A 5,597-nucleotide genomic window follows, 5' to 3' on the forward strand; every position below is an offset into this window, starting at 1 on the left:
GCTGAAATAGGAAAGGGCCTTCCCCAAACTGTTGCCACAAAGTTGGAGGCACAGAATCGCCTAGAATGTCATTGTAAGTTGTAGAGTTAAAATGTCCCTTCACTGGAACTAAGGGGCCTAGCCCGAACCATGTAAAACAGCCCCAGGCCATTATTCGTCCTCCACCAAACTTTACAGTCGGCACTATGCATTGGGGCATGTTGTGTTCTCCGGGGATCCATCAGACTGCCAAATGGTGAAGTGGGATTCATCACTCCAGAGAGTGCATTTCCACTGCTCCAGAGTCAACAATATTTACGCTCTACATGCTTCAGCACTCGGCAGTCCCGTTCTTCGAGCTTGTGTGGCCTACCACTTCGCGGCTGAGCCGTTATTGCTCCTAGACGTTTCCATTTCAAATTAACAGCACTCACAGTTGACCAGAATACCTTTAGCAGGTCAGAAATTTGACTAACTGACTTGTTGGAAAGGTGGCATCCTATGACAGTGCCACGTTGAAAGTCAGAGCTGTTCAGTAAGGCCATTCTACTGCCAATGTTTGTCTATGGGGATTGCATGGCTGTGTGCACGATTTTATACACCTGTCAGCAACGGGTGTGGCTGAAATAACCGAATCCACTCATTTGAATGGGTGTTAACATACTGTTGTATATATAGTGTCTAAAGATAAATGCAATAATTGTAATTCGCTCTGGATAAGAGCGCCTGCTAAATGACTAAAATGTTATTTATTTCATCATATTGAACTTCCACACCTTTCTGTTCTTGTTGGTCTGTTCATATAGTCAGCCATAAATCAATTATCTAAGTTATTAACTGTCAGGAGGCATAGATAAGGTCATTCTCTGTTCTTTGTACTGTATGGTCAATGCCTACTAGGCTAGCCTGATCCTATGCTTGCGAGATCAGGTTTGGCTTATGCAACTTCAAAATGGATGTACAATTTCATGATATAATTTATTATATTAAATCATATGAAAGATACTGTAAAATAGAATCTGAATGGATCTTTGTGTAAAGATCCCCCCCCCCCCAGGGTGTGTCCACCTCTGAATGCTTGGCTATGAAAAGCCAACTGACATTTAGTCCTGAGGTGCTAACCTGTTGCACTCTCTAGAACCACTGTGATATTCTTTTGACCCTACTGGTCATCTACTGTATGAACGGATGAACATCTTGAAGAACGAGTTGCCCTTAAATGGCCATGTACTCTAATAATCTCCACCCAGCAGAGCCAGAAGACCATTTGCCACCCCTCAGAGCATGGTTCCTCTCTAGGTTCCTTCCTAGGTTCCTGCCTTTCTAAGGAGTTTTCCTAGCTTCTGCATCTGCATTGCTTGCTCTCTGGGGTTTAAGGCTGGTTCTGTATAAGCACTTTGTGACAACTGCTGATGTAAAAAGGGCTTTAAAAATCTATTTGATTGATTTATTTGCTAATAACTACTTTATTGAGGGAAAATGTACTTGCTATGATTGTGATATGTGGTTGTCTTACCCAGCTATCTTAAGATAAATGCAATATTTGTATTTCGCTCTGGATAAGAACGCCTGCAAAATGACTAAAATGTTAATTATTACATCACACCTTTACGGTCTTGTCTGTCTTATAATTTATTGAGCCATAATTCTTATCAATTATCTAAGTTATTAACTGTCAGGTGGCATAGGGTCATTCTCTGTGCTTTGTACTGTATGATCAAAGACTACTATGCTAGCCTGATCCACATGTAAGTTTGAGAGATCAGGTGGTTCGTACGAAGCTTAAAGACTACAATAGCTATAAGCAATATACTATTTTAAAATGCTACATTTGGCTCTTTTTTCATTACAGTGATGTGCAATTGTATTAATCCTCCCAGCTTGGTTGGCTTGACTTCCACTTCTGCATAAAATCACATCTCCTTCCAACGGTTCATGTTACCTTGAAAGCCTTGTGCAAAAATACAAGTCAATTTACTCAGCTATGGTCAGTTTTTAAACATATTAACCACTATATCCTTGAATGTTGATCCCCAATTCACCACATGTAAATAGGTGATTGGTCATTGAATTACTGATGTACAAGACTCACTCACTCAGTTACTTAGGCATACCCCTCTTTGTCCTTCGCAGGTCATGAGTCACAGCATAAACACATTACCTTAACACATAGTGACACACCTTTAACTCTGTTAGGCGAGGGAACATCACTTCCAAAGCCAAATTTGTCATTGAGGTGTGATGAAAGATGAACAAGAGGTGAAGAAAGTGTCATTTCCTGCTAGACCTGTTTGTTGACCTATCAATGCTGCACATATTTAATACAAAGATGAACTCTTGAATAATCATTTCAGGATTATTTCAACCCTAAATGGAAATTTAAAAGGATTCCAATTAGTGTGGAATGGAGAGAAAAATACCCCTAGGATGAAAGATGAACATGTCAGAGATGTAGTAACTAAGAGAAAGTGGTCGTTCCCTCTCTTCAGATCCTTTTGAGAGTTTTCCAAATATGCATTGAAACAAAACTATTTGAGAAAAAGTTAATTATGTTGGTTTCCAGGGTTATCCTTTAATTCAAGGACACCGCAAAAGCCAAACACGGATACAAACGACAACCCTTCCCACACAATAACACAAACCGACTCATTTCTCAAAAGTAGATCGGTATCTAATGCTATGCATCATTAGCCAGTGTACAAGCCTGGGGATTAAAGGTTATAAATGTGGAGTGAGGTTACTATTTAACAGCCCACTAAGGAACTAGCTACAGATGAAGCTGGTGTTAAAGAGATAGGAATGTTTTATCGTGTCTGTTTCTGTGACAACAGCACAGGGAAAGGAGTCAAGAGTTCAAAAGAACCCAAGCTGCGTCCTCAGGCCTCTTCAAAGGTGAAATTTAACAGGTGATAATGTTCAGTAAAAAAATGTGTTTTGTTATGCAGAGACATGCACATCAAGTCAGCAGACACCTGGAAAACATTGAAATTACATCAGGTCTATACATATACACAGAGGTCTCAATGAGAATGCTCATTATCTCATTAAATGAAAAAGATTATGCCCTCAGCACGGTCTAGAATCTAGATGCTGCTTCAAGCTATTATATGCTTCAGATCAGTGTGTCTTAACATTGACTATTTTGAACACAAGGACCTCAAATGGGAATATCTATAACAGTCCATTCCCTATAATTTCCTGAATGTTCATCCGATCAATATGTGTTTAATATTTTCTAAAGCTTCCAACAATAATTTCACAGGGCCAAATCCTTAATTGATATACACAACTTAGACTTCTGAGTAAAGCATATGAGGATATGATTTATTGACATTTGAACAAAAAGTTAGGTAGCATTTCACCCACAGTAATAAATGGTTCATCAGTGGAGCAGGCACAGTATGGTGTTTATAATCACACATTTATAAATATCACCGTTTTCAGAGATAACACATACAGTGCCTTCAGAAAGTATTCACACCCCTGTACTTTTTCTACATTTTGCTGTTACAATGTGGGATTAAAATGGATTTGTCCTTTTTGTCAACAATCTATGTATAAGAAATACTCTAATGTCAAAGTGGAAGAAAAATTCTAACGTTAGTAAAAAATGTATTTATATTTTTGTTGTTGTTGTACTTTTACCCCCACTTTCTTGATATTCAAATTGGTAGTTACAGTCTTGTCCTGTCGCTGCAATTCCCCTACGGCGTCAGGAGAGGCGAAGGTCGAGAGCCATGCGTCCTCTGAAACATTGCTTCTTGACACACGGCTCACTTAACCCGGAAACCAGCCGCACCAATGTATCGGAGGAAACACCCTCCAGCTGGTGACCGAAGTCAGCTTGTGACCGAAGTCAGGTTGCAGGCGATTGGCCCACCACAAGGAGTCACCAGAGCACGATGGGACAAGGAAATCCCGGCCGGCCAAACCCTCCCCTAACCCAGACGACTCTGGGCCAATATTGTACCGCCTCAAAGGTCTCCCAGCCACAGCTGGCTGTGACACAGCCTGGGATCGAACCTGGGTCTGTAGTTAGGCCTCAAGTACTGCAATGTAGCGCCTTAGACCACTGCGCCACTCTGGAGGCCGCACTAATAGCTCTTGATTACATAAGTATTCAACCCCCTGAGTAAATACATGTTAGAATCCCCTTTAGCAGTGATTACAGCTGAGAGTCTTTCTGGGTCCGTCTCTAAGCACTTTACACACCTGTAATAAGGCAGCCTCCTGCACATTTCAGTTGAAGGCATTCAGTTGTACAACTGACTAGGTATCCCCCTTTCCCTATTGTGAAACATTTGCCCATTTATTATTTTAAAAATTCTTCAAAATCTGTCAAATTGGTTGTCAGTCAATGCTAGATTGCCATAGATTTTCAAGCAGATTTAAGTCAAAACTGTAATTGGACACTGCGGAACATTCACCATCTTCTTGTGTAGATTTCACTTTGTGTTTTAGGATTATTGTCTTGCTTAAATGTGAAATCCTCTCCCAATGTTTGGGGGATAGCAGATTGAACCAGGTTTTTCATCTAGGATTTAGCCTGTGCTTAGCTCCTGTGCTTAGTTTATTTTTTATCCTGAAAATCTCCCCAGTCCTTAACGATTACAAGCATACCCATAACATGATGCAGCCACTGCTATGCTTGAAAATATGGAGAGTGGTACTCAGTAATGTGTTGTATTGGATTTGCCCCAAACATAACACTTTGTATTTGGAACAAAAGGTTATTGCTTTGTCACATATTTTGCAATATTAGTGCCTTGTTGCAAACAGGATACATGTATTTTTATTCTGTACAGGCTTCCTTCTTTTCACACGGTCAATTAGGTTAGTAGTGTGGAGTTAAAAATAAATATTTAACCAGGCAAGTCAATTAAGAACAAATTCTTATTTACAATGATGGCCTACAGGGGAACAGTGTGTTAACTGCCTTGTTCAGGGGCAGAACAATAGATTTTTACCTTGTCAGCTCGGGGTTTCGATCCAGCAACCTTTCGGTTACTGGCCCAATGCTCTAGCCACTAGGCTACCTGCCACAGCTGAGTAACTACAATGTTGTTGATCACAGCCATTAAACTCTGTAACCGTTTTAAAGTCACCATTGGCCTCATGATGAAATCCCTGAGTGGTTTCCTTCCTCTCCGGCAACTGAGAGGAAGGACACAGATAGTCATATGTGTGGGGTACAGAGATTAGGTAGTCATTCAAAAATGATGTTAAACACTATTATGCAACTAATTATGTGACTTAAGCAAATTTGCAATAACAAAGGGGTTGAGTAATTATTGACTCAAGACATTTCAGCTTGATTTTTAAAAATTAATTAGTAAAGTATTATGTTTTGTAAAATCGAAAAACAATTCAATTTTGTCCTTTTGGGATATTGTGTGTAGGCCAGTGACAAAACATCTAAATGTAATCCATTTTAACTTCAGGCTATAGCACAGAGAAATGTGGAAAAAGTCAAGGGGTATGAATACTTTCTGAAGGCACTGTACATTACTACACACAGGTCTCACATTCTCTCTCAAGGCCTCACTCTGGGCATGCCCAGTGGCAGACCGTTAAACAATAAAGATTTATGGCTGGCCAAGTAGACAGGATAAGAGAGC

This window comes from Oncorhynchus tshawytscha, linkage group LG01, assembly GCF_018296145.1.
Source record: "Oncorhynchus tshawytscha isolate Ot180627B linkage group LG01, Otsh_v2.0, whole genome shotgun sequence".
NCBI lineage: Eukaryota > Metazoa > Chordata > Actinopteri > Salmoniformes > Salmonidae > Oncorhynchus > Oncorhynchus tshawytscha.